An 11,337-nucleotide genomic window follows, 5' to 3' on the forward strand; every position below is an offset into this window, starting at 1 on the left:
TGAAAGGGAAAGGTGAACTTGGACCATGCAAAGACTTCCACTGTACTCCGGTATTAGTGTACTCACCTCCAAGTTCATTCTTATATTAATTTGTCCAAAACACTCTTATTGCAAAATTTGGTCTCTTGTGGGGAGAATTTATGACTATGGAAAAAAGGGGGAGTTTTTGGCTCTTAATCAATTTTACTCTTGGATTATCTCTCTTTGTGCCCAAACGAGTGTGTTGTAGAGATAGGAAAATGAATTTGAATCGCAAAAACAAACCAAGTGGTGGCAAAGTATGATCCAAATATGCCAAATTAGAGTCAAAACAATTTGGTTCTCTTTTGCATTGATATTGCACTTCTTTTGTTGCTTTTGGATGTGTTGGCATAAATCACCAAAAAGGGGGGAGATTGAAAGGGAAATGTGCCCATGGGCCATTTCTAAAGTGTTTTGGTGATTAAGTGCCCAACACATATTCTCTAAGTGTTAATTTGTGCCAAAGATTGAAGAAGTGCAAATCATGTGACAAGGTACGTTTCTAGACTTAGTACATTGATTTGGATACTAATGTATTATGTCTAAGTGCTAGAAACAGGAGAAAATAGATTGGAAAAGAGTTGGCTGTGTACAGCCAATTGCTACTCGGTCTGGGTGCACCGGACAGTGTCTGGTGCGCCAGACGAGTCCAAGGTGAACCAGCCGCTCTCGGGACTCAACGGCGGCGTATGGCTATAATTCACCGGACTGTCCAGTGAGTCGTCCGCGGTGAAGTCGTCGCTCCTCGGGAAAAGTTCAACGACGTATGGCTAAAATTCACCAGACTGTCTGGTGGTACACCGGACTGTCCTGTGAGCCAACGGTCGACTGCGCAACGGTCGACAACGAAATCGGCGGGCGACACGTGGCCCGCATCAACGGTCGGAAGGGGGCACCGGACTGTCTGGTGCGCCAACCAGCCCGGAGTTGCAACGGTCGACTACACCAAATTAGGAAGGAGATCCGCACCGGACATGCTACAGTGACTGTCCGGTGCGCCACCCGACAGAAGGCAAGATTAGCCTTCCAAGATTGTCTCCAACGGCTCCTAGCTGCCTTGGGGCTATAAAAGGGACCCCTAGGCGCATGAAGGAGTCACCCAAGCTTACAAGAAAGATCCTAAGACTCTAAGACTCCATTCTCACGCATTCGATTCTTTGAGATAGTGACTTGAGCTCCATTTGAGTTGAGAACTCCTTGCGTTGTGTTTTTAGCTCGAGTTGTGACTTGTGTGCGTGATTGTGCTCTCGTTTTGAGTCTTGTGTGTGTTGCTCTCCCCTCCCTTACTTCCATGCTTCTTTGTGATCATCAATTGTAAGGGCGAGAGGCTCCAAGTTGTGGAGATTCCTCGCAAATGGGAGAAAGTCTAAGAAAGAAGAACATCGTGGTATTCAAGTTGATCATTGGATCACTTGAAAGGGGTTGAGTGCAACCCTCGTCCATTAGGACACCACAACGTGGAAGTAAGCAAGTATTACTTGGCCGAACCACGGGATAAACTCGCGTGTCTCTTGTGATTGCTTTTCTGTGATTACTTGTGTATTCGCAAGAGCTCGCTCCATAGCCACTTGGTTCTATTGCACTAACATCTTTATAACCAAGATTGTGGCTATTAGTTGTTGAATTTTTACAGGATCACCTATTCACCCCTCTCTAGGTGCTCTCAGACTGCAACAGACCTGTGGAGTGCGGGTGGGTTCTGAGCTAGAGGCAGTGAGACGCGCGCGCCCCCGATGGACGTGGCCTTCAGTTACGAGGATGAAGAAGCTTACTGCTGGCATGGGACTAACGCGACAGTGTGCGCGTGCGGTGGGGAGTGAGGCTGGCGACGTGGCCCGCATGGCGGCGAGAGGAGGTCAGGCAGCTAGGGTTTTGGCGTGTGCAAGCGCTAGTGGGCTGAATTGAGGAGCCAGGCCCATTTAGGTTTCTTCCTCTTTTCTTTTTCTTTTCTTTTCTGTTTTCCTTCCTTTTTATTTTTAAATCCCAAATTAAGTATTCTTTTATGTCCACTAGCGCTTCTCTATTGCTGTATGTGGTAGCTTCGCACTCTTCAGTGAGTGCGGCACTTGTTCAGGAGAGCTGAAACAGGAAGCTTGAGTTCCGAAGTTCTCAGTTTATCAAAGAAAAACTATACAGAATTAGAGAAGGTGCTATATGCTGTCTTAATGGCCTCCAGGAATCTTCGTCACTACTTTCAAGCATACCATATAATTGTTCCTTCATCACAGTCTTTGAAGGATATTATGAGGAATAGAGAAGCTATCGGAAGGATTGGAAAGTGGGCTGCGGAACTCAACGAATTCAGCATCGATTATGTGCACAGATCCTCGATTCAGTCCCAGGCGTTAGCAGACTTCATCGCTGACTGGACGCCAGGGGCTCTGGAAGAAGAAGCAAGTAAAGATGCCGAAGCCTGGACAGTGTTCTGCGACGGTTCCTGGGGAACATTCAGGGCTGGTGCAGGTGCTATTTTAGTTGCACCTTCTAAAGTTAGAACATGCTATGCAGTGAAACTTGATTTTAGTTGCTTCCTCTTTTCTTTTTCTTTTCTTTTCTGTTTTCCTTCCTTTGTTGTGAATATGTACTTTAGATTAAGTATTCAACCCAAGGATTCCATTATGAAAAGGCACTTTTATTTACATATTTTCTTCATATTGTATATAGAGTTTTCCTATTCTTTTATTTTTCTTTCTTTCCCATTCAAGGTGTTCTTTAATTCTCAAATGAGTTATTTTGTGTTGATATGAATATTGTTATTATTAAATACCCATACAATTAAATTCTACATATTGCAATAAATATATGTTTATTTTAATTATTTTATTTATTTGGTGATTACTTGAAGTAAGAAACATACTCATTTTGTTTTCTCTCTTTTTAGAAAAATAGTATTTTGAATGGGGGATAAATGTAAATGTTACTTCAAACATGAATATTCATGTATATAAATGCTTATGGTGCATCAGCTAATGAAATGCATATTCATTTAGTTGAATAGGAAACTTTTCTATTACTTCTTTTCCAAAATAGTTCTTGGTTTTCAAAATTCAGTCCTCAACATTCATTGCTCAAGTATAAGTTGAGATATCAGAATTTACTATTTTATTTCTTCATATATTTATTTTATTATCATTAATAATAATTTAATTTTTTATACAAATTTTAGGCCTTACAAATCCTACCCCCCTTAACAGAAATCTCATCCTCGAGATTTGTAAGAAAAGGGATGTAAACTCATATTGTCTCAACACATATGCACAAACAAAAATCTCAGCATGATACATACTTTATTAGCAACACATACGGTCAATTAGACCTTATTATTCCTCCTAAAATAATATCATATCATCTACTAACTAAAGTAACATTTAGATCTTACAAATAGTAGTAATTTATATATATGTTTATGTAGATTGGTGGAGCTGGTGGTGGTGGTGGAGGTAGTGGGCGTTGTTGTTGTTGTCTTTCCAACTGTGCTTGCCTTATTTCTTGACGTATCTCCAGACGGACCTGACGTATTTCCTTGCATTCTTGTCTTATCTGATTTTGCATTTTGGTCACCATGTCTGTCAATTGTTGTATTACCAGCCTTTGGGCGGCAACCACTTGATCGATTCCAACAGGTGGAGGATTTGGAGGATTCATTTCAGTTTGCTGTTGTCTGATAATCTTTCCTTCCTGGTATTGACCATCGAATTTAGAAGATTATGGTAATATAATTTTGCAAGGAAAATTATTTGGCAGGCAAACGAATAGGCCAATAACTGGTTACGATCTGAAGATTCTTTGACAGGGCTTAATCTTTCTTTTATACCAAGCTTAGGATAACTAGTTGTATAAGGTGAATATCCAAGGTTAAAATATAATTTGTCAAGATGAGTTAAACTATATGGTGTAGGTCAAAAACTTGTTTGACATTTGGTGGGGACAAAGAGATTATGCCATTCATCATGACTCTATGGGTTGGGTTAACTCTTTTGCTCATGGTTGAGTTGATCTTATATGCTAAATTAACACTTGGCTATAAGGGTCTAATCTCTTCTACAAATACCACTGATCTATTTGAGTAGACCACATTAGATTAGATTATCTTAGATTCTATAATCCTATTTAAGAATACCATGTAGTTGAGCATATCCAGCTGACTTTAACTTTATGAAATTTTAATATTTTTTTATAGACCCGAAATTCTTTTTTTGCCAATACCAGGTGTGGTATAGAAACAACGGTACATGGGGTAGGGTAGGTTAAACAGAGTTTTGCTTTCTTGGATAAATGGGTTAGTCAACCTGTAACATAGGTTAGGTCGTGGTTTCACGGACGAGTTGGTTTAAGGCACCAATTTAGGTTTAAAACCCATTTATAGGAATATGGTTTAGTTAATACTTGTAACATAGATTAGACCATATTAGATTAGGTAGGGTCTAGATTGGATTAGATATAACTGGATTAAACTTAGTTTAAGTTAGAGAGGTCTACCAGGGTAGAATATGTATTACTAATATGTGTTAGAATCCTTTGAGATAGGATGAATTATATAGTGTAGGTAGGTCAGAATCTCTGTCAGGTTAAAACAGAAGAGTTATGCAACTATCTGATGGTTAAGGTAGTCGTATATGGTTAGGTAGTTGTGTGTGGTCTAGTTAATCCAGAGCACCAATTTAGGTTGAAACATGCTTATAGAATCAGGGTCCAATCTATTTTCCTAGTATTAAATAACTTGTTTAAGTAACTTCCTTTCGAGATGATATGAGTCTATTAAGATCAGGAAGAACCTTTTAATATCAGAGAGAATCTTTTAAGATAAAATGGATCTATCAAGATAAGTGAGAATCTTTTAAGATAAGATGGATATATTAATATAGGAGAGTATCATTTAAGATAAGATGGATCTTATGAAATTTGATATATTTTAATGGGGAATATTCTAAACTTGTATAGTCATCTTATGATTTTTTTTATATTTATGCCTATACGTATATGTAGATGTAATTGTGGACATTACTCCACAACTCATCACACTCAATCAAAGATCTAAATCAAACAAATATCATAAGAACAAACACTCAAGCGTATAGATACCTATAAAAATAGTTTTTTTTGTTCCTAAGAGTACGTCTCCTATTCCTAAAGTCACTTTAGGCATAGGATTGCAAGGTGTGAAATCCACATTTGTATTTAGAAGAAAAAAGGTAAGAATAATTAGAGTAGAGCGAAAGTAGACGAGGAAAGATTAAGAAGAGTTTAGAAAAGAATCAGAGTAGCAAAGGTAAGGTTAATGAGAGTAGAACAGTAGAAGGGGTAACATGATCAGGATAAGTATAGAAAGAATCAGAGTAAGGTAAGTAGGTAATGGTTGTCCAGTTCTATCTAGGTTTCGTCCTACAGTCAACATTCCTCTGATACCACTTCTGTCACACCCGACTTTAAGGGACAAAGCCGGGTGCATCTCATACATGCGCCAAAGAAGACAACATATATAATGTTGGGGACTTGTTCTCAAATGCTATGAGTTAAGAACAAGGCAACACAAAATTTTAATGGTTAAAGCCCTTCGTCCTTCGAAGCATTATTTCCCTTAGGATATAATGATCTTCAGACGAAGGTCATGAAGGACATACCTTCAAAATCACAGTATATGTTAATAAAAGAAGAAGCATATGAAATATAAGAAACAATATATACAATCATATAACATTATTAATTCATTCTTATTATATTATCATAGAGAGACAGAAACAATACTGAATTATAAATGTACCTTCGGCTTGATAGAAGATAAAAGTACAAGCATGACGCACAAGTGAATACAAGTCCGCGTGAATAGTACGGGGGTATTGTTCATCTATTTATAGGCACAGGACGTAGCCTGTGTAGAATTACATCCATACCCTTCATATTTACTATTGACTTAAGAACAAACTGTCGAGGACTAGATAGCCTTTTCCTCCTTAAGTCGGTTCCTCTTTCTACTACTGAGCTGAAGCTTCCTCGCGCACAGCTTTGGCATTGATTCAATCCTTCGTTCCAATCCTGCTTTCCATACCGTATATGCTTTTAACCTGAGACCGAAGGTACCAGTTCATATGTCACACTTGGAGAACATTGTTAAATCATGTTTTTGAGGACCTTCGGAGGATGAAGCCCCCCAACAGTAGCCCCTCGCAGTATTAATTTGTTTAAGATAGCAAATTCAGACTGCGACATGGACGAAGGCCTTAATCCGAAGGTCCGAAAAAACACCTTCCCTTTGCTAGAATAGCAACAGTCAATGACGGACGGGCCCCCCCAATTTGGAGCGTGCTGAGCGGATAAATAAGAACTCACACCAACCACATTTGATACGCTGCTTGTGCCACTTGCTTTATTTTCTCAATTTCATAGCTCTTGCTCACTAACGCTTGCTAGTTTCTCAAGCTCTCTGTGCTTCGGTTAAAAAGACGCATTTTCATCATTTCTGAAGGAGAAATGTCTCGAGGCAAGAAGGTTGCTGCTGAGACGAAGCTGACTGAAGAGGAGAAGCTTTTTCAGGAGAAGAAGGCTGTGAATCCTTACATTGCTGGATTTATCGAGTCAATGGAAAAAACAAATACAGAGAAGATTACTAAGGAAATACTAGAGGGCCTGTCTGAAGATACTGGTGACAGTGATAGTTATGATGCGGAAAGTGGGGGCGAAGATTCTGAGGATCGGCCCTGGAGACCAAGTCATTCGATTTTCGGTAAATCGACCATCAAACAAAGTCATCTTGAGAACAAGAGAGGAAGATACTTTTGGGATATGTCTATTGTAAGGGCTGGTAGAGACAACAACGTCCCTGCCCCTGAAGAAAATGAAGTGATATACCGAAGCTTCTTCAAAGCTGGGCTTCGGTTCCCACTGAGCAGGTTTGTAGTTGAAGTGCTGAAAACCTACCAAATCTTCCTTCATCAGATGACCCTCGAAGCCATATTGAGGATGGGAGTCTTCGTCTGGGAAGTAAGGAGCCAAGGGCTAGAGCCAAGCATGAAGTGCTTCTGCAGCATGCACGAGCTTCTATATGAAACGAAGGCCATGGGTAAAGAAAAGTACCACAACAACTTCGGTTGTTATGGATTTATCGCCCATCCCAACGCAAGCCACCCAGTGCCAACATTTCGGAAGAGATGGCCCGGAGCTTGGATGGAGGAATGGTTTTATGTGAAGAATGATTTGACAGCGAGAGAAGACATTAAGGAAGTTATCATGCGCCCCATATGGTCCCACTTCGGCCTCCGAAAGCCGAAGGTCGAAATTGATGACGCCGCCGAAGCGTGTCAGAAGGCCTTCGGTACTGTCTGCTTCTTCTTTGGTACAAGAGATTTAATTCAAGAGCATATAGCGTTCAGAGTATGGCCGCTTGTAGAAAGCTGGGAAATGCCGAAGGAGACCATCACCAAGTCTAGCGAAGGTGATCTGGTCCGGCTGAAGTATACATTCAGGTATGGAGATAAGTTCGATGAACCAAATGATGACTAGCTGAAATGCATCGAAGCTACAAGTGATGAGCTGCTTGGAGCATATTCCAAGGCAGAAGATAATGCACTATCCGCAACCTTCGGAGGTCGGGGAAAGAAAAGATTGAATAGAGTTTTTGATGCTATTGGCTTCGTTTACCTCGACTACCGCTACCCGCTGCGGGGACAAGGAAAAAAGAGGAAAGCTGCTACTTCGGCCACCCCAGACGAACCTGTGCCGAAGGGAAAAAAGTTGAAAGTCCTAACTCACCGGCCGCGATACATCGAACCGGCCGCGATACCTGAATTTGGCGAAGGGACCTCCTCGGCCTTCAAAACAAAAGAAATTATTCCTCCCGTGCAGAGGACTGAAGAGCGGGTTATAATGCCGAAGGTGCCTACAGTCAAGGTAGTTGAAACAAAGGTTGATAAGGCTGAAAAGCCAGAAACTGAAGAAATAATGAAGATGCCGGAGGCTATGAGCCCTCCAATAAAGGCAATAGTACCGAAGGTACAAATGGGTTCTGTCGTAACTCCTAAGAGGAGGAGAATGGTAAATGTACTGGATGTGTTGGAAACAACCGACTCCATAAGTCTCGCTCCCACAAGGAAGGTTGCCAAAGCTGACAAAACACAACCCAAAGCTAATACTAAGCAAATAGAAGATGAAGCTACAATAACCCAGGCTGAAACTGAAATAGGGCCCACAGTGCCTGCTGAGACGAAGCTTGCCACAACCGAGCATAGGGCCGAAGGAATAACTCCAGATAGTAAAATAGTTTTTGAGAAAAGTGCGGCCAAAGAAGCCGAATCCATTGCTCCCGAAGCACTCTCCGAAGATCTTGATTATATCATTAGACATGCTTCGGGAAAAAGATTATCCAAAGAAGAAATTTTTGAAGCCTAACACTATGCCCGGGAACTGAGGTATCCGAAGGGGGCCTTAGTGTTTAACGGTACGGACGAAGATGATTTCCTATACTGCCTCCCGGACAACAAATAATTATCTGTCTGCCGGGAGATGGCCAGAAGTATGGGTTTTCTGAAGCTCGAAGCTAGCCTTTGTGCCATGACGAAGGACGATCTCGCAGATAGTCTTGCATACAACAGTCTGAAGGTAGAAAAGTTGTGAATTTTAAATCTTATGGACTCTAGAATGAAGTCTTTTTATTCTTATGTTAATCCTTTATTCTGTCTTGCAGGGCTTAATACTTAGCAACGCCCTAAGGGCGCAAAAGAATGCTGAAGATGAGAGCTGCACTATAGCTCTCAACAACCTTCGATCAGAGGTTATCAGGCTGAGAAACGAAGCCACAGAAAAAGACAAGATTCTACTTTCATTGGTGGATAAAGTAAAGGAAGATGAAGCTAGCTTCAAAACTCAATCCGAGGCCCAAAAAATTGAGATTGAAGATCTTCGGAAACAGGTGGCCAAAGCCAAAGAAAAATGTGGTCTCGCGGAGACCACCGAGATATTAGTGAGTATTGGAAAAACTATTTAGAAAAAACAGTTGAAGAACTTCGCACATCCAAAGATAGATGCTTCGAAAAATCCCTGGGGTGCGTGGAGAAGATAAAGGCTAGCTTCGCCAATGTGGGCGCCTATTCCAATGAAGATAACTTCATACGAGGCGACCCTGAAGGTGTTATCGAATGGATAAGCGGAGAGGCCGAAGCTTTTGAAGAAATTTTAAGTGATCGCGGGGATGTCTGTGCGTTCTCCGGTGCTAAAAGAATTTCAGCCATCCTGGAGAAGGCGGGTTGCGATCATGTCAAAACCTTGGCCCAGGCCAAAGCTGCCTTCTCCATGGATGTCACAAAGGATCCCTCAGCCGAAGCAAGTTTCGTGGGCGGAAAATTTTACACCAACATCTGGGCAAATGGTGGCCGAGAAATGGCTCACGAAATTATGAAGAAAAGTGAAAAAGAATACATGACGCTCGAGTGGCAGCGAAAGAAGCTGAGGAAGCTGCAGAATGCGAGAGACGCATAGGTATTATTTTGTGGCCTTTAGCTGTGGCGTTTGTTTTTATAACTTCGGACTACTTAACCTTTTCCTTCTTTAGCTGAAATATCTCCGCCACTAGAACCGTTCGATCCCCTGGCCGATCTAGAGACGAAGGAAGCACTGGAGATTATCAATATGGTCGAATCTATTGTTGATGAAGTCGTTAACAAATTGCTAAATGAAGTTGCGGAAAAGGTTCTGAAAGAGGATTAGAAGTTATTGTAAAAACATTTTTAGGTGGTCAATGTAACCTTGTTGTAACAAAACTGTAATATTCGGTGTGTATATCTTCGAATTTAATATGTAAATTATTTGTAATTCATTTCTTTGCGATGCATGAAACTCTTATATACATACCGTTTTTGAGCCTTCGGCGAAAAAACACCTTCCCCCTCTTTTCATGCTTCGTAAAGAAAAAGATCCATGCTTCGTAAAAATATCCATGCTTCGTAAAAACATCCAAGCTTCGTAAAAACATCCCTTATTTTGCAACAGAGCTGATGAAACTATATTTCTCAGCTTACTTTGTGCCTTAGCACATTTTCATTTTTTCAAAGCATTCTGCGAAGATCGACTTCATATTTAATTCGTGTCTTTAGTGCGACATGATGTATGATGTGATGCTATGCGGTATGATGTAATGATATGATGCAAAATATGATGCTAATGCCGAAGACACGCACTCACACACCCACAAAGTCTCTGTGTCCTCTTAGGAACAATCAATGTCTCTTTGCCGTTTATTTTTCGGCTTCACCGCTTATTTTTTGGTGTAAGTTCTGCATCCCCTTAGGAACGTCTTTTGAACTTCTTCGCCTTCTATTTCGGCGGTATCACCGTTGACTTTTTGGTGTAAGTTCTGCATTCCCTTAGGAACGTCTTTTGAACTTCTTTGCCTTATATTTCGGCGGTATTTGGCTCTGCATTCCCTTTGGAACGACTTTTGAGCAGAAAACTTACACTGCGCTCCCTTAGGAACGACTTTTTTGTAGCTTCGTCAAAACTTACGCTGCGCTCCCTTAGGAACGTCTTTTTTGTAGCTTCAGCAATTTTCTAGCTCTGCATTCCCTTAGGAATGACTTTTTGAGCTTCGACAATTTTTGAGCTTCATAAGTCTGTCAAGAAGATATATTACATTTTAATAGAAGCGAAACTATTACAAGGAATTAAAACTAAATTTACATTACTTGTTCCTTATTCAAAAACAAAATGATATTGAACGTAAAAATACTTCAGAGGTAGGATATCTCTCAATAGATGTGCTTTGATTCTGGCACAGTATTGTTGACTGTGCGAGCTTCGGACTCCTCCCTAAATTCCCGTTGCTATTGAGAGTGTTGGCGCCCTTCTGGCTGCTGGTTTCGGGAATAGGTCGGTTGTAGTGGTGGTGGGGGTAGGAGTTGTGGCCAGGAAGCCTGTGAATGGCTAGCCGAAGCAACAGAAGTTGTAGGATGATTACCCACATATTCTGGTATGTAGGGGGAATGACACGAAGCAGTGTGCAAGACCTGCTTCGGGTGACTCTACCGAGCTTCGTCTTCTGCTATCTTCTTTTGCTTCTGAATGGTGATTTGGCACATTCTTGTAGTATGGTCCTTGTCCTCACCATAGAATAAGCAGTAGATCTTTCTAGGCTGATCCCCAAATCTTCCTCCGAAGCCCCTAGCGCCTCTGCCCCTTGGAGCTGGTGGCCTGAAAGAGCTTTGATGTTGCCCCAAAGATTATGAGGTGTATTGTGACCTCTGAGGCTGGCTTCCTTTGTCGTCACTCTGAGTGGAGTTATGGATTGACCTGACATGCCTCGGGTGAATTCTTCCTCCAAAGCCCCTGGTC

The sequence above is a fragment of the Zea mays genome, chromosome 10, assembly GCF_902167145.1.
Source record: "Zea mays cultivar B73 chromosome 10, Zm-B73-REFERENCE-NAM-5.0, whole genome shotgun sequence".
Classification (NCBI taxonomy): domain Eukaryota; kingdom Viridiplantae; phylum Streptophyta; class Magnoliopsida; order Poales; family Poaceae; genus Zea; species Zea mays.